At 37.1% G+C, this 19,943-nt stretch overlaps 1 protein-coding gene across 1 annotated transcript in view; it reads right to left on the bottom strand.

Annotated features, from left to right (window-relative positions):
• Positions 1-19,721, bottom strand: part of tenm4 (teneurin transmembrane protein 4) — a 193,892-nt gene extending 174,171 nt beyond the window's left edge. Inside the window, 1 exon segment of the mRNA XM_043259601.1 lies at positions 19,426-19,721. The gene's annotated coding sequence lies outside the window, so the exon portion shown is untranslated.
• Between the last annotated feature and the right edge of the window lie 222 nt (positions 19,722-19,943).

Genomic DNA, 19,943 nt, shown 5'->3' with positions numbered 1-19,943 from the left:
CTTTATTTCTGGATTATGCAACAAAATCATATTTTCCTTCGATAGACGAGTCTGGCTCATGACACTGTAGGTGGGCGGCAGGTCATGAGCCGGAAGACGAGGACTGGAACTGACATACTCCCTTTCATCAGAACTGCGGGAAGATGATCCATTGCAACAAGAAGCGTTCTGAGCAGGAATTCCAGCAGAGAAGGTTCCGTTCTCCTCTAGAGCTCCAGGCCTTATGGTCTTCAACAGAAGAACTCGATTCTGACTCACTGTTTATACAACAACACTGAAAACACAAGTGATATACTTAAAACTCCATCACGACACGCTTCACCTTTGAAGTCAGCATGAGAGCGGGGCTGACCACATTTATTTTTCTGATTCACGTTATCAGCCCACTTTTTTTTGCAATCCGATCAACAACCAAATTAAAAAGTTCAATACTGCATTTTTTTCTTGTTAAATAAGGCCTTTTTCTTGAAAATGTGTCACATATGGTCATAACTCCGCACAAGAAAAGCCATAAACATTTCACATTGGTTTTTTCAAGTATCTTGGTGGTGTTCACCAGCATCATGTGAGAACGGACTGCTGTATATTCTGTGTATGTCTGCTACTTGAGAGCGTTCGTTGAACTGTAAGAAATGAAAACGGACATGCCCTGTTCTAATAACGGACAAAGCTTTTACAAACCTTCCCTGATTCTGTTCTTCTGAAATTCTGTCAGACTCAATATTCTTTTCATAAAACTAACCAACACACAGCCTTGCGGACTGAATAAAAACACCCATTCAGTGTGAATTGCAACTTGTGCTCAGATTAATAAAAGAGCCATTTAAATAGGTTACATTTTACATTTAAATTGAAATGAAAAAAACACTATTATTACAAACCTGATCTGCAGATGAATACAACAATACAGCGCACGTTAAACAGCACAATATATGTATCAAATATTAGTGAGTTTTATTTTTTACACAACAACAAACACAATTCCCAACCTAGGGCTAGCCGAATACATATTTACGACGTTTTTAGCATTATAGCTGCTATAACATTTTTTCCCGTTACTCAAAATTGTACACCAAGTTCCCACATCCCATATGTTTTCAGAAATATACTATATCATTCATGTTTCTACTCGATCAAAGAATCCAACAATAATTAAAAAAAATTGAGAAATGCACCTAGTTATCCGATTCATTCATAATCCACATTTATGCCCGTTTCTTCTCTACAAGCAGACATCAACGTCAGTATTCCCCCGGATTGGCATCGCACTACAACTACAGATTTAGTATTTGATGCATCTTGCCCGTTTCTTAAACGCAGGAAAGGGCCCAGGTGAACCAAGCATTTTCAATCTTCCTGTCGGACGAGACGCAGAAGAAAAAAATATTTAAGGATGCTTAATATTTTATTTGCAAACACGAAAAAGAGCCTGAGGGCTTTAGATAATGTTTTTCACTTTTCCTTGGAAACCTGATTTACGCCAAGGTCAGACTCCGGGGGCGTTTGAATCCAGTGACACGGTGCTGCCGCTCGCAACACAAAGCCTGCCACTCATCAATGCCATCAAGTCGGATCAAAAACTGTCGCCCGACATAAATGAAAAACGATATCAAAACAAGTAGAGGGACAGAAAATGAACAAGAGATGTGAGCCGCTCTTCATAAACCTACAACGAGGCGAACGCCTAAGACAAATCAGGCCACGGGACGCAGGGATAAAAGCTTTATCACGTTCCAACCGGGTTCAATTTCAGCCTGTTTTATTCTGTGCTGTGAAAAATATTATTTGGGGAGATGGGGAAGAACAACTTCCATGTGGATATCGGCCTATTCATAAGATTAAGGCGCTACAATTGAGCTCATTTTGTATTTGTGTAATTTATTATTCGAAAGCTCTCGTGTTTCGCTCAGGTTCGAACGCTCTGCATCACATTAGACATTCACATCTGCACAGAGCCGCGATCATTCACACCCTGGTATATATTTTTAGCAGCTTGAAATAAAGGAATGAATATGAATGAATGTGAATGAATATTAATGAATATTAATAACCCCATTACTAACCCCATTTTGTGGCTGGCATTTTTATTAGTCAATTTTAGGAAGTTTCATGGAAATGGATTTTGACACAAATCTACTGACACTTACCCATTCCGTAATTTTTTCTGCTTGTACAGCGCCCCGGGTTTAGGTGTCAGATAATGGGTGTCAGAATTAAAGTGGGTCAGAAAGAGGTAATACATTTGAATTCACGGAAATGCATTATTTCATAATTCACCATAAGATCGTTCTTCGCAGTACGATGATAAGAAGAAAAAAATCTCAGAAACAACATTTACTAGGCTGTCAGCTTACCTTGACAAAATAAATGATACACTGCTATTCAACGTTTGGGGTGGATGAGAGTTTATGTTTTTGAAAGAAATTATGTGTTAAAAAATACTGTAAAATATGTCATATTGTGGAATATTACAATTTAAAAGAACTATTTTTCATGTAATGGCAAAGAGGAATTTTCAGCAGTCTCATGATCCTTCACAAACCATTCTGATATGCTGAATTGCTAAAGAAAACGGTCAGGACTTCTCGACACAACACCATTTATCTGAAATAATCAAAAGAATCTGGATCATGTTTCACGTGTCCTTGCTACATATTCATTTCTTTGAGATAAATAAATAACCATGAATGTTGTGCAGTTGCATCACATGACATTTCCAATCCCGAACCAACTCTTAAAACAAAAAGGACAAATTATTTGACATTTTATGATCTTGAAACTGCAGGTGTCTAGGAATCTGGAAGTAGAAATTTAAAAACTGCCGTCATATCACATTAATAACGCACTTTAAACACTTTCTTTTCATAGTAAAAGTTTTCCAGATGCTAATTAGTGATATTGTTAACTGCAAAACTGATTTTTATTTGTGCACGGTTCTGCATGTCAATTTAATTATACATGTTGAACACGAACAGGTGCCATTTAATTTGTTCTGTTTACTTAGGAGTCAATTCTATTGAACTAAGTGAAGGTTATCCAGATTTAATCATGGCCATACAAGCAGCTTTATGTCTACAAAATGACTAGAAGATCAAGGTTCTGTATTGCCGTCCGTCCAACAAGATTTCCTGAGCTACATAATAAGTACCACTTTATTTGCCAGTCCAACGACTTCCTCGGAGCCAGACCAAACCAGTCACCGTCTATGCTGGTGAAGATGCTGCATACACATACGCAGTTATCAACACCTTTATTGACATAGCGCTTCTAATCTTAGAATTCAAAGAGTAAAATGGTTCAAGAGGACAAAAGCAAACATTCAATTTTCCAGTTATTTCCTTTAGTGCACTAAAAACACACTGTAGTCTTGTCTGAGAACATAAGCCATGGTCTCAGGAGCTCACAAAAACTCTTAGACCACAAAAAAAAAACAAGCAACTTCTGGTTACTAGAAGCGAAATTAAACCAACAGTAAAACGTGCTCCCCCCCCAAAAAAATGCATATATCACAATGTAGGAACAGTTAAGACAAAAATAAACATGGTCATCATTTTACCCTCAAACCTGTGCAAGTGTGTTATGTTTAAAACAAAAAAAAAGATATTTTAAAGAACCAAACAGTTGCTGGTACCCGTTAACTTCCATATATAGTGGGGAAAGAAATACTATTAATAATAAAATAAAAGGCATTCATTAACTTACAGTAGCAAAATCAGTTTTTGTTAGTTTTTTTATATAACCTTTACCAAGTTAGTAATAATCAATATGAAGTCACTAATCACGTGGGTTTTTTACAACTTGTTAAGAAAAATAATAAAGAGCTAGCAAACACAATGCACTCAGTATTCTGATCATTTTATGCACACCGTATTTTAGCAACGACCAGGTAATCGTGCATACAATGTAACAAATATGTAAAATGAATATAACAAATATTAACTAGTAGTTTAATATAACAAAAGGACTAACTCAGTAGAACTTGATACGATATGTACAATATTTACCGTCTTATTCCTTTGAACTCCTTTGAACTCAAGATGTAATCTGAAGTCTAGGGAGAAAAAAAATTCCTTCAGCCTTAAAGATTTGTCAACTAATTAACACCTTCCTCTTGAATCTTAAGTATAAGGCTTTACATGGAAGAGGTACGATTTTACACCTTTTCACACAGGAGTTATCTTCTCTCCACAGCTGGTGGGGAGACATTAAAACAAAGAACTCAGAATAGAACGCAGCTACATAGCAGCTCCAGCCGTGATGGGCTAATCGGTTCCACTTCAGTCTCTAAAACCTTTATAATACGTGAGAATGACTCAGTAATGCAGCAGGAGAATGCATGTCTACGCATTGTGCGGTTTAGAAATGTAAATTCAAGATATATAATGAAGATCAGATGCAACATTCGGTGGCTGTAAACAGCAATCAGCTCATGCGAAGCAGGACCGAAGCTGCCTGAAGTAATAACGACAGATCGCTCAGCATAGCGGGGTTATTTGATGGAAAATGCATGCTAATGTTTTTGCATTGCTGATCCAGCACAGCGGCAAAATGATTCTTTCAACACCGGCTCCGCTGTATGAACACAAAACACCGAAAACACAAGGAGAGACCTTGTAGCTTGTACGGTTGACTTACAAGACTGATCCTACGACAGAACAAGAAGCAAGGGAACAAAGAAAAAACAACAACAACAAAACACACAAGCCAGCAGAGGTTATTATTCATCAACAGCCTTAGGAATATTTCGCAGTGAAAATGCATGAATCATTTCCTCACCTTAATGTCGTTCCAAACTCGTACGACTTGCCTGCTTCTATTGAACACAAAAAGAGATGTTTTGGAGAATGTCCCGGGCAAAATAGCAAATCATGAAGTGTAATTCATGATTGAAAGGCTTTTTTGAATCAGAATTTTAACCCACAAATCATGATTAATTCACACATCCATCCGATCCAACTACCTCTGTTATGCTTCAAGCATTTTTGTTTTTGTTGGTGTCATTCATTTGTTAATTTTTTTAATCATTTATTGCTTTATTATCTCGTTTTTTATTCAATATTTGGCATATATGGGGGGGGGTCAAGTCGATGATTCTTCTAAAAAGGCAGACAACGTAGCATTACGCGGCACGGGGAAAAAAAAGAAGCTCAAAATGTAGAGTGCTTCTCTTTTAAAGGTCATTCTTCCTCACTGGTGTCAGCCTCTTCGTATGGGGAAAAAGTGAAAGGATAAACTCTTCTGACAGCCAACAATGCATTATGTATGGCTAAGCTTTTTATAGGCCTTACTGTGCCACTGAAACATAATTACACATCTCTATTCATCTGTGCACGGGCCAGAAGAACACTACTTTTAAAAGAGATTTTAGACGCATCGCTAACTTTACCCATCGCTGCTAGTTAGCCATTTTTCCCCCTGAAAACCAACACCAGTACTTTTAAGTATTCTAACAAGTTTAAATGGAAAAAAAAGATAAATTGTAGATAAATGACCTTTGTCTCATGCTTTGCACTAAATTATAGGTTAAAAATATGTTCAAAAAACATATAGCATAGCTACATGTGCATAGGTTTTTTTCCAGTTAAAAAAAAAAGGAAATGAGCACCGTTAAGCGATTGTTACCAAAACATGAAAGCTAAGGTAGAAACAGCCCTTTACTGAACTAACAGTAATTAGTTGAATCTGCATGTTTACAAAGCAGCTGCGTATTAAGAATCATCTGCAGACGTTACAACCCAGACGTGCTGAACTGCACAACTACCCCCTGGGATTTCATTTCGACGTAGATTAATAGCAGAGCTTTTCTGTTGTTCACATAGGGGTGGGGTCAAACCGAGAAATGCATTGCTACAATCATGGATTGAACTTTTAACCTACAGTAAATAAAGAGACTTATATAGCCAGGAGGGTCACTCATGCCACATAGTGCATTTTTATTGTGTTTCAATATATTGGATATAAAAAAGATATAGGCTATATATATATATATATATATATATATATATATATATATATATATATATATATATATATATATATATATATATATATATATATATATATATATATATAAATATATATATATATACATACAAACACACACTTATATATACATATACATTTAAGAAAAACACACATACGTTAAAATATTTTAAATAAATTTCTATATTATATAATTTATAAATAATAAATGAAAATATTTTTAAATGATATGTTATGCGTTTATCTCTATATAATAAATAAAGACACACTATGCAAACAAACTTATTTTGGATGTCATTTTTCAATCATTTTAGTTAGTTTTCACATTATTAATATTAACTAAACATAAGGTGTATTTAATATTTTAACTATTTTTGCCATACACATATCTCTTAAAGAGAAACTGACTTTTTTTTTTAATAATGAAACTTTAATACTGTCTTTTTCAAGCAAATTATAAAAATATTTAGAAGGAAGGAAATAATAGATATGATTGTAGTTTTTAAGAATGTTTTAAATTAGAACTTTCATTCAAAAAGACTACAAGGTTTCAGGTTATTTCACTTTTAGTATTAAATAAGAAATGTTGTTGAAAAATAAGTTTTGATCAATTTTAGTTTCAAGTAACTTTTTTTTGTTTTACTTTCAGATACCTATGATAACCTTAAGAAGAATTTTTTTTTTTCCCCTTTTCATTCGGAGGTGACATTCCCAGTGTGAATTCTGAAATTAAACCAGAAATTAGAGGTGTCACTAAATGTCATCTCATCGCTCCCTCATCTCTCTCGTCACGCTGAAGTACAGTCAATGACACAAGCCAAAAGCGCTGAGCCACCTTCCAGGCAGGCTTGTGGGGCTGATTAATATTTATAGAAAAACAGCTTAAGGGCAGTCCCCCTGAGAGCTATCATTCCACTTTGCTGCCTAACACTCGCAAAATATATTGACAAGTCCCTCTCAGCGCAAGGCCCTGCCCCTCGAAAACCTTTCTAGCCGAGCACGCGCTAGGCCTTGAACCGAAGCCAGTTCGTTCAGGAAACAAAGTGATGAGAGAGACTCTGCCTCTGGCTAGCCATGCTAGGCCAATTTACCAATTCCCTCTACTTTCCCGTTTAATAAAGTTTCTTCACCGAACATGTCAGAGACCGCTTTATTGCTAAAATCGATCTTCACGCCTGGTTCAGCAAAAAGAGAAACATGCGTGTTTTCTTATTAGTGCAGTTTGCTAAGGCAAGCATCCCTATTACTTTTGATCTTACTTGCGGTTAGGCGGTTTTTCAAAATGCTACGTTTAGCACAAGTGATGTGAGATGGGTGAAGCATGTCCTTGAACTTTAAGCAAACAAACAACAAATAACAAAAAAATAATCATTTCTATATAGAAAGAAAAAAAGAAACAAAACGGCAAAAACAAGATACTCCAAAACGAAACCAACCTTGTCTCAAAAAATATGTACCTCTGTGCACTTTTTGTGCAACACTATATGTTTAACATATAGTTATATGTTTCACAGCAGTTTCAAAGAGAAATGTCCATTGAGTGGCTCTAAAACACAAGTTCAATACGCGAACCCTGGCACATTTTTAATAAATTGCATTAATTATAAAGTGCAATTATATCATAATTCCATTATCATTAAAAGTGCAACGCCGTATTACGTGAGCTACAGAACAAACCTATCATCTAGGAAAACCCATAGATACGAAGCTTGATATGTCTGATACACCAATTATCCAATCTACCAGTATTTTGAAGTCATAACATGATATTCTTCAAGTAATTGTGTGAGAATTATGCTTCACTAATTGAAAGTCTTTAAATTTGTGTGAAAGGGATTAAAAGGAGTCAGAGTTTTTCTCCTGGAAACCGCATTGATGTACTTAGTGGTACATTTTTTGTGGCTCGCTAAAAAGTGCACAAAGGTACGTTAATGCCATGAGACCAGGTAGATAAGAAGAAAAAAAAAAAGAAACGAATGCACACCTAACAAACAAAAAAACAATCAAATGTATTACTAATAATAATAACAATACTCACCGTATATAAATGTTTATCTAGTATGTACAAGGAAAATGTACGGGATTAAATTTTTATCACATTTACTTTTTGGAGCTTAAATAATCCTGCGCTATGACAAATCAGGTCAAGTAAGTGCAGTTACTTTAAAGCGTACTCATAAAAACAGCACGCGAGAATAATACAAGAATGCTTACCATGTTATACCGCTAAACATTTCATGCGAATCACCATTTTCGAACACATTCATGCATGCAGAATATCTGCATATCGTGCACGCGTGTATATTTCATAAAGCAAAAATACAGTACCTTGGTAGTTGGCCATTTTAAATATACTCAGTGAACGGGAGAGAGAGAGAGAGAGGAGTAAGGATGGAGCGTGGGAGGTTTAAAAGCAAATTAGAGCAGATCGATATTTCTGTCTGACTGGCTCAAGACTTAGTGAAGTGGCCTTAACAAAGTGCTGATATTCTCCCTCCATGTGTTACGACTGGCACATGATTACAACTAAACAAACAAATGAACAAGACCCGTAAAGCCACTGCCAATCAAACAAGAGCCCGTTCTATACACTCTCTATTCTGAGGCTACATACTGTGATTTCACCATTGTTAAAACACCACTATTTTTAGCGTAGTTATTTTCGGAACAAACATAACGGGACAAAAAAAGGACTGTACAATTTGCACAGACGTTCGTTCTGCTAAAGAAAAAGGTTCACTGCATCAGTTTCACTCCGGTATTTGGTCATTCGGTCCAAACAGAGGCTGCGTCAGGTCAAACAAGAGGGTCTCTTATCCTTTACTCTAGCTGTGGCTGGTCATTTCCATTGTTCGGTTTCATTTCTCACTTATAAAGCTGATTCACTTTTCTCAAATGGCAACCCATAATTATCTGCAGTGTCTGCACGGCATTTCTGCATGAACGCACCCTCTTTATGAGAGCGGGCCCACATATGCGCAGGGGCCAAATTCCTTAGTAAGCCTTTTAATTGTGTGACCGTAATTGCTGTTGTATTAGATGGCTTAGCATGCCTTTCATTTCAGAATCGGAGCTGATTTCGCCTCAAGACCTTTGATACATGTACTGAATATGATGTGTTCGATTTGTTCATTCGTTGTCTTTTTTTCTTATACCGAACAAGATGTCAGAGGCAAAACAATCAATAGATGAGTTTTGCAGACTAAAATGAATCACAAGAGCACATTATTAGAACGGTACAGAGCTCCAAAACGCGTATCTAAAATAATCATATATATCAGTGTATATATATATATATATATATATATATATATATATATATATATATATATATATATATATATATATATATATATATATATATATATATATATATATACACACACACACACTGATGGATATAGACTGTGGTATAATAGTGATATTTTTACTTTCTTGCTAAAGTCTTGCTGTGCTTATGTTAACGTTGCGATGGTCACATTTAAGAACTGAGTGCACATGAACGCCGCCATAACTTCATAATTACATCTGGAAACTTGGAAAAGTTCTCGCTATTGAGCATATTAAATAGACACTTTGAATGTCACTGTAAAATTAGTTTTGTCTACTTTTGGTGACGTTTAATTACAACCTTGGCAGAAAATAACTCATTAATGAGGAGAAAGATTAATAGCATTAACTAAAACTAAAAAACACTTTAAATAAAATGAACATTAACTGAAAAAAGAGCATTAAACTATTTATTTTAAAGGTGTCCTTGTTACATGTAATTACTATTATAATAACAATAGTATAGTAAAAAAAAATTATATAATGCACTCATTTCATTTATTTCATGGAGAGATGTATAAAGATGAATTGGAACAGGCCTTAACAGGTAAATCATGTAATGGCCCACTTATAGTTGTTTCTACATATTAGGCTGGCAAAGATTAAAGGGTTTCAACATCAACCATAAAGAAGGTAACGATAGTGAACTGCCACGGGGCATTATGATTCAGCCCGTTTTTCAGCAATTTCCTCTCGACACTTACAATGCGTAACTCTCAATGAGTAACTGCCGTCCAATCGGCCAGAAACGACTCTAAACCTAATGTACTTTATCTAACGTAATATTATATGACTTTCAGTGATTAACGGCTTGGAACATTACGCAGCCGGTTATTCCAACAAAAACATTCCTAACGTAATGAGTGCGGTAGCCTGCGTGACATTCAAACACAGTCCTCACTTCTGGTGTCCTTTCAATGGCAAATCACTGGGGTCTAATTACCTGCAAATTAACTGCCATTTCACCATCTTGCATAAGATTATGTGCCACATGATGAAACGCCACTGGGGAGTCTAATCTGAAGAGAGGAACCCATACATGCAGAAAATGTGGGCGCCACTTTGTTAGTCTGATAGCAGGAAAATATGTGACGGCTGTCAGAAGAAGTGCCCGGATAATGTAACCCTCAAACACCGTAAGGACATCTTATTATTTACACGTCACTTTGTTCTCTGTTCCCACAGCTTTGCGAAGTGGGCTGCTCTCTGCCTCCTTTATGCCTCGCGCGCACACTCTCTCTTCCTCTGTTTCGTTCTCGTTCGCATACACACTCATCCCTGGAGTCTTTCTCAACAGAGGAGGCAGATATGCCACAGGACAGAGCATGTTTCGTCAGCGGCCCTGGCTTAGTCACTACCTTTATTTTCTCCGCTCTCTAGAGCTGAGGTTGCAGCATTGGCCACTGGAGTTCACCGCTGCCCGGCGAAATGACTGAATCACTCTCCATAACAAACACAAAATGTGTCACTTTTTTGTTTCATGATGCAACCCCGACTTCAATCCATGAAGCAGCCGAAAACACAGCTTTGCTTACGGCAATGTTTAATGTCAGTGTGAAACCGAAATCAAATCTATTTTTACATGCGCTCACTTGCCGAATGTTGCCGAAAACATTTATATTTCAGTTTCAGGAAACGCATTATCATTACCTGCCATTGTAATGCTTTATATTTGAAACGGCAAGATGAATTAATAAATTAATTAAGCAATCTTTGGGGATTTAATATCCTAAAAGAACAACCTTCTAAACAGAAAAAAATATCAAGAAAACAGGAAATAACATTAGGATTATTTTTGTTTTGTTTTAACTTCAAAATATTAATAACTTTGATGTAGAAAATAAGAAGAAAATTGCAGTTAAGAAAAAACACATTTCTATTTATTTATAACCCTGGCCAATTCATCTTTGCATGTTAAAAAAAAAAAAATCTAGTTTCTAATTTGTCTTTTTTGCTCAGTTTTGATCTGGCTCCATTTTTACTTTACAGGAAACAACTGAAAATGATGCAAACAAGAATCAAAAACTTACATCACCTGCTTTAATGTCAATGTTCATGTGACATTAGTTTAGAATTAAAAAAAGACTAGGAAGGGGAACTGAATTCAAACTGCATTACCCAAATGAGCACTATGGCTTAACTACTGCACTATTTATTTATTTTTTCCTGCAATATTTCTTTTCAAATTCAGCTATTAGTCCTTGAAAGACACTTTAATAATTGCCGAGCACACATACCACTCGCTTGTGTAGATCTATGACTGACGTACTTTAGACAGACGGGTCATTCTAGGAGGCGTTTTTCCAGACACCTAAGCAGAAATGTATGAGGCGCATTCAAGTCTGTGACAGTAAATTATAAGCTCCGGCGACAAAAGCTGAAATCCGAGTCTCGTGCAAGGAGATTGCGATTAGCTTCCAGTGACTTATGTGAATCATCGCAGAAATTGCTACATGTGTAGCGTGAAATGCAGGACACAATGAACGCACTGTTTCTCTTAGCACAAGAGACGTAACATGAACCTCCATCCTTTCTGGAAAGTGGTTCAAGTGCACATATTAAGGCCCCCTCCTTTCACACGAAGCCCCCTCTTCCAAAGACCACTTCAGGAGCAAAGGCAGTCTGATAGCGCCAATGAGATCCTCTAACAAGAACAAGGAAAAAGCCACTATTGAGAGGCAACATCAGGCAGGCCTTTCAGCGAAGACAAAATAAATCAATATCATACAAAGATGTTCATTAGGGTTGTCTGCTAAAGCAAGAATCGCTTAAACTATTGCTCATATTTAGGGTGAGGGATTGAAATAGCCCCTGACCTTAAGAATTAAGCTTTGCCACGAGGGTCAATGGCAAACAAGAGTATCTAAAAAGAAGAAGGGTGGGTGGGGAGGGGGTTAAATCTAACAAATGTGGCTATTCCAATGTATTTGAGTTTTATTACAAAAATACTAATAAATCATTATTAATCAACTAAAATATGACTAAACAATATTCTCAAGCTCTTGAAATGTAACTACTTAGAAAAGTGTGTGTGTGTGTGTGTGTGTATGTGTGTGCGCGCGAGTGTGTTTAAAAAATTAACAGATCCAAAAAAAAGCATTGTGTCACTGACCAATAAATAAATTTCACTCTTAACTATTATAGATAGATAGATAGATAGATAGATAGATATTCAGAGGAACACTCTAGAAAGCTCTAGAAACCATATATAAATACTCTAGCAACCGCAACCACCTACAGCATTAAGTTTGAATATAAACAAGCAGCATCCATATTTTCACATTTTCAAACAGCATCCACATGTAAAATCTACTTCAGTTTTCCACAAAGGTGAATCAACGCAGGGGGTTGCGACCTCACAGGATTGTGGGAGGCAGATGTTTCGGGCTCCAACACAAAAGGTCCTGGGGGTCGAAAAGCAGAGTGTTGACTGTTATCAAAACACAACGGTGCAAAGAGCATTTATCACCTAACTATTCAACCAATTGGCCAACAAAGAAAAACAGTTGGTATTAAACACATCCATGTGAATCTTTTTCTTCCCTGAGATGAGTAATAAGGTCATTTACAGGCCATGAGGTGCATTAGCATTGCTCAAACAAAACGGACAATGCCACAGTATACAAGGATAAATGGAGAAACCTCAAGTCTGACCTCACTCTGGCACAGTACCGCTGCTAATGGCAAATAGCCAGTAATTGATTAATTGCCCAGCGTTCAAAGGCACCATTTCGTTCACATGTCACCCGAAGCAAACCCATCATTTGTTTTACTATTTCAGTGTTTCGACTGCTATTTTTCAAAACGTCTTCAGCTTTGAACTTGCGGTGGAGCGGTGATCAGCATTTGTGGGATTTTTCTGTGGGTAACAAATAACTTCCCACAGAAAAACCGTATCGCTCAGAGATCGCTCTTTCTAATCTCATGAGTTGTCACTGGAGATTTTAGTTTCATTAGCATACCTTTTTGTCTAAAAAAAAAAAAAAAAAAAAAAAAAACCCTAGTTACTGCTTATCAATAGTTAGTAATGCAGTTTTAAAAGATGTAGAATATGGCCATGCCGAATATTGCTTTAGACTGATGAACAGCCATATAGTAATATGCATAAGTGAGAATTGGTTGCTATGTTAGCTTTATTTTAAGTGAGCCTTAGATGATGGTAGGTTGGCAATCTAAAGGTAAAAATATGAGAAATGAGCATGCAAAAATAAAGTGATTTCTATAGATAAAACATTAATATTGTGTGATACCGGATATGGCAACAATATGTTAAGCATGCACGAAAAATAAAATGTCACAACTCGTGATATATAGGACAAGTAATATTTAAAATTAATGACAGCCATAGTCTGACAAATTTAAACACAGTTAAGAGACTTTTTTGAGATATCTTTTAAAGATCTCGAAAAGAAACAAGAGATTATAGATCTGTATATCAGCAGAAACATCGGAGAAGTTACAAGTACAAGCCCTTGTATAATCTCATTGCTGCCTGGGAGAAACAATCGAGATTTTATTTCCTAGAGGTTTACAAGAAACACTGCCTCCCCATTTTCTCTGAGCAAAAATAAAAGCCTCAAACTGACGCTTCTATGCAAAACCTAGAATTACAGTACATTTTCTTTTTTTATTTTTGGCATAAAATAGTTGGCAGCCAGCATCCCTATTTAAAATGATTGGAGGTAGCGTTCTGACACATCCCAATACATTTAGAGGCTTAGTTGAGATATCTTCTGAAGATCTCAAGTGGAGTTTGTGCTCTTTTTTTCTCATTTGGGAAACCAAAAACTTAATCCGAAGTTTCCGTGTAATCTCACTGCTGTCCAGGAGAAACAATTGAGACTTTAAGGCTTTACAAGGAACTCCGCCTCCCTTGATTCTCTGGGAAAAATTAAGACCTTCATAATTAGATGCAAAATATAGAACCGCGGTTTCCATTTTGGCATAAAATAGCTTAGCCGTCAGCATCCCATATCGGGGGGAGTATACCTGGTGAAATTGCATGGGAATAGGTGCCTAGACTACGAAGTAGGATCTCTTGAAAGTCATTTGAATGTAAATGTGGCAGCTGTTGTTCCTGATCCCACTTTTAGAATACACAATGTCCAAGCCCACTGGAGTGAAGAAAAAGCTTTTCTTTCACCCAACTGTGTGAAAAAAAAAACAGACGTCTAGAGAAAAGCTAGAGTCACATTTCATAAAAACACCCAGCTACACTTCACATTTAAAAAGTAATGCCGCAAAGCCCTGACAGCTGCGTAGCCATACCAAGAATGTGTCTCCTTCAATGAGAATTTTCCTAAGATTAACCAAGTTTCACGAAAGAAAAGGAAAGAGAGAAAATTCCCTCATTCAGCAACTCACAGCCCTCATTCAGCAAATCGCGACTGCTCAGTTGACCAGTCACCGTTCAGTGATTCTGGAAATGAAGAGAACTACGGCATTTTTTTTTCCCCCCTCTCTCTTAACTTTCAAGTCCAATAAAACGTCGGTATCTCGACAGGCTGCCATTAGCCTAGCGTACGATAAATCACAGCTTGACAGACTGCAGCTTCGACTAAACATAATGCTCCGGGCAAGCAAATACACCCCCTGCACCCTATGCACTCATCATCGCCATTAATAGCGTTCATGTTGAGAAGGTGAACGGGAAGTCTGCGTTCGTAAAGCCCTGCTAATGCACCAACTGTACCGAGTGACAGTGATTTATATGCCGTCTGAGAGGGACAAAGCAAAGCTGCGATCGTTTGAGCGTGCGAAAATTAGCGGATTCCTCCCAAAACAAGCGACCGTGACAATGAGCTTCATTTACAGTAAGATCTGCTCTTCCTGTCAGAGCGACACAACATTTAAACAAACAGAAGTGGGAAACGATGTATTGTTTTGATTGAGGTACAGTAAAGTCGAGAGTGAGACCTTTCGGAGCGCTAATTACCGGATGCCACGGAAGCTGTTGGTTTGTTTGTCTTCGCAGGATTTCAGGAAAAGTGTTATATCAGGCAATTAGCACAATTTTTTTTTTTAAAAAAGAGCCACGATAAGGGCTTTTTTAAAAAAAAGACATGTTGATCTGTTAAAGGGTGTGTTCTCCTTGTTGAACAAGTTGACAATTTTTTTGTCTTTTGTTAACTGAAATCCATGTTATCTGTATTATTGTTTGCATTTCGTCTTGAGTTTCAATTTCTTGAGTTTCAAAACTGTTCACCTAATAGGACTATGATTCTATGATTTTGTCAAGTAATCCATACTATGCCTACATTAAATAAACATCAGAATAAAGATGGCAATTTTACACATTATACTTTTAATTGTTTACATTTTTGAGTACGAAATAGCGTAGACGTTGCTGAAACACATACTCCTAGATTAAAATTTATACAAAGAAAACATTTTTGTCAAATTAGGCGTATTTTAATAAAACTGCACTTTTTATTTTTATTTTAAGTGTAAAAGAAAATATTTCAACTTTTGTCAAATAATAACCGTGCTTCACGTATTGCACGTTAAAAGCTCCCCAAGCTGATATATGATTATTCAAATTTCTAATGAATTATATATTTTAGCTGAACTGTTTGTGCTTCTATTGCATTGTCCTTTCTGTCTACAAGCAAAAATAAGTCTTTAATTAAAAAAATGGTATCCCATTCACAAATTAAACATTTTATTCAAAGCTTCCAAAATTGTACCTCACCAAAAAAAAAACAAAAAAACTTATTTTTCAACAAACCAGCTTGCAAACTGACAAGAAGCCATTAGGACAAATTGGCGTTTATGGTTTAGGTGTAGCCATTGCTTTTAATCTTGGTATATAACGGGGGTAGTGGTATTTACAGCACTATAAACTGGCACACAATAAAACCCTAATTGCATTAGCAGTCAGTAAGGGTCACACAACTTTCACATTGATCTCAAATGGATTTAGCACACAGTAGGTCACAACTATAATGCAGCTCATTGATCCGATATATGTTTGTTCATAACCATCCCCATACCACAAAACAAAACAAAAAAATCCTCATTTTCATTACTGCCCAGCAATGTGCTTAACTATAGCTCATGGGGGACACTAAACTGTGCTGTTGAAAGGATTTGGAAGAGAATATCCGAGTTCTGATTACGTTCTTCATAATCTGATGAGAGATCGCTGCTTTCTGTGTCTAAAGAACTAATGCCAGCAAATGTTTCCAGGTTGATACTTCATGAGTGAAAATTGTTTAAAAGGAAATTATACACCATTTTTTAAAAATGTACCCATACAGTAGGACAATAATAACAATGTGTAACTTCATGATGTTCATCTCATCCTACAAATCTCATTCATACAATCTGTTTTTTACACAATCTTCTTACAGCCCACTGAAGCTAATGTTTAGGGATGGACCATAATTCCACAAAGTCTACGTAAAAACATTTTAAACAGTTTGAAAACATGAAACAGTTTTCTTCTGGGCTGCGTTTCCCAAAAGCGTTGTATGCTTAAGTACACTGTAGAGCCATTGAAACTAATGCAGCTACGATCAACTTACAATGTTTTTGGGAAACACAAACCCAAGTTGTTTTTCGAAGCAGTTTTCCATAGAATCACACCTTTTCTGTCGTTGGTTAGGCAAACTAATAGCCACGCCCCAAACTAACACAATCAGTTGGGCTGATATCGCTTTGTTTTCCTAGGCTGGCTCAAACAAACACAGCAATATTTTGATAGCCCCACAGCATTTGCAAAAGAGATCATGATGCATTTACAGTATTTACAGGGGGGGAAGGAACCTACAAATGGTTTATTTATTTAGTTTCCTCTGCATTCAATTAAAATTACACATAACCTTTAAAAATGTGGTGTTGAGTTGAAGAATTGCAAGAACACTCTCAAGCAGGCAAATGGCCAAAAAGCAGTCGAACGATTCTTTCTCACTCTGGGTGTATCAGATTATGTTTCTGAGCAGTGGTTGAGCAGGAAAAATGCCTCAGTGCACAAGAGTCTTGTGAAGACAGTGATCAGATGTTTGTAGCACTGCAGGGATAAAGAGACTTGGCAGGGGTGCAATTCTTGGGCTCCTTAATAAGAGGAAGGTGCAATGAGCAACACTTCACACACTGTGTGTCCACCTTTCACTGATGTCTACACTCTTTCACAATAGCTCAGCTACGAAGGCTTATTACATGAGAGACTCCGCATCTTGACTGGAAGAGTCACTGGGGAGCTCAAGCAATTCATTGGTTTGTTTCCATCATTGTTTCGTCTCATTGCGGTTCCTCAGATGGCTTCAAACAAGTCAGTAGTTTATGAAACCAAATCAAACCAACAGAAGAGAGCTTGGACCATTGGAAAACAGGCATTTAAATCAACACAAATCCATCAGCAAAAACTATATATCTAAATTATGTAATTTTATAAAGGCAGCATGACATGACAAGTCTACATTCAAGTTCATTTTCATAAAGATTACTTGAGAAGTAAAGGAAGACTAGAAGAAGATAAAAGAGAAAAGAAATTAGCCTGATGTTTTTCTTCATTCTCTTTGTAAGAGCGAACAAAGGGAGAGTTGCCTGGGCTTTCTTTTCATAGAAATCGCTTGTGTGGTGACCAGGGTCCTCATCAGCTTGGACCATGACAACGGGAGAATACAGGGCCGTCCTCGAAAGGTCAAACCAATGGGGACCCACCATCTTCAGACTCATTTAGTACCGCTCACGGCACAAAACAGAACTCGGGGTCTCTCGAATTTAACCCCATGAAGCTTGTTATCCTCAGGCTTAAACGCTTGCAAAATTTCTCATTAATTAATATCGAACTTTATACGCCTCTGAAGATGATTGAATTTGGTTACTTATCTTTGTATTTTTCCAAGTACAGCGGCCCTAAAAAGAATCTTGATCTTTTAGGGTTCACTTAAAAATGATTTAGCCAAATGGCTCTTTGGACATTTCAGTAAAATGTGTGAAGTCAGTTCTCCTCAAGTTCACACAGGTGTTCTTGGAGAGCGACCACAGGTATAGTTCATCACATGTTCCACTAACAACCATAAAGTATCCAGATACTTCAAGATGACATTAGTTTTATCATTTAAACCCAACCTTTTTTCTTTTGTTAGATGTCTGACTTGAAAACGCACTGAAATTTTCTCATTCAAAATATATTCTTTTGAAAAAGTTTGATATTCTCTTAATCTAATTCAATGCCATACATTTTAATTGTGTCCCAAGAGATGTTGTGTATCTTTTATGTATACTGTGCAAGATGAAGCATCTCTTCTATCAATCTACTATCAATTTTTCAACATCCCTTCTGTTATGTTGAAAATAGTAGGCTGTGCATGCGCCTGTCTGCTACCGAATAAAAAAACTGATTTAAACATCTCAAAGCATTTTATTCCCTCCTTCTCTACGAATGCTTATTCCTCAAGCAGAATTAATGTAAATGACAATTAAAAAAATATATATATTTAATTGCCACTGTTTAAGCGCAGCTTCATTAGTACTCTCAGTACGTGCAAATTTAGCCAATATTTGCCATTTTTTCCCTAAAATACAACAGCAATAGCCATGAACTCCCCTCACAACGATCCCTCAGACCCCAAATAGGTGGTTGTTAGAGAGCAGGAGTAAAACAGGAGCTATAAATGCCCATTTGCTTCACAGGATCAATCTGGAAACGTACTGCCAGAAACAACAACCCTACCCTAGAAATCCGAACACAACCTTCTCTATAGCCATCCATCCATATTACACCCCTAAGTGAAAGATACAGGAGTGAAACATGCAGCAGTAAGCAGGTACACCCTCGGCCCGTTAATACGGGATGGATGTTGAGTCCAAATGCTGGAAAATGCCCAAAATGTCTTAGAACAAACTTCTATTTACAGGGTTGGGCTGAGTGTTTAAAAAGATAGAGATATGAATCATTCATCCTTAAGCAATAATTAATGGTTTTACATGGTAACAGAGTGCAGCCAAGCCCTCTTTACTTTGCGCTGCCCTTCCATGCTGCAAGTTTACAAGCTGCTCCATAATAAATAACAGAGGAGGCTGTGCGTAATAGTATCAAGCATCAAAGAAAACGCTCCAGCTGCTTTTGCAACAACACGCACTTTTTCTCGAGAACATGCGTCTCACCATTTCTGAAGAAGGCGTCTATCCGGCGTCTTGCAGGTTTGCGATCGCTTTTCCGGAAGGTGTTACGCTCTTAATATCGGTGCCTCATCATCATGATCTCCCGTTAGGAAAATGAATAGCAGGAAAAACGTCCAGGGCGCCGCATAGAGAGAGAAAGAGAGAGCGGCGCAGGAGAGAGCAGTGCGCATGAATAAGAGGAGCCGTGCGTTTTACTGCGGAGAGCTGGAGGGCGAATAGCGTCCGTGTGCTGTAGTGCTGAGTCCGTGAGCGCTTGCAGTGGAAAGCAGTGCAGCAGGCTGGAGGCTGGAGGGAATGCCGAGGAATGACAAGCGGCTTCCACCATCCACAGTCGGCCCGTACCATGTGTGCGGACTGGAGAGGGGGGTGTGCGCGTGAACGCCAGCGCTTTTTACGCGGGATGCTAGTGTGGCTACACTGGAAACGTGTTATTAAAAATAGTCATCATCATCTATATATATATATATATATATATATATATATATATATATATATATATA

The sequence above is a fragment of the Puntigrus tetrazona genome, chromosome 15 (assembly GCF_018831695.1).
Source record: "Puntigrus tetrazona isolate hp1 chromosome 15, ASM1883169v1, whole genome shotgun sequence".
Lineage (NCBI taxonomy): Eukaryota > Metazoa > Chordata > Actinopteri > Cypriniformes > Cyprinidae > Puntigrus > Puntigrus tetrazona.
Note: the sequence above shows the minus strand (reverse complement) of the source record. Positions and strands in the feature narration are given on the sequence as shown.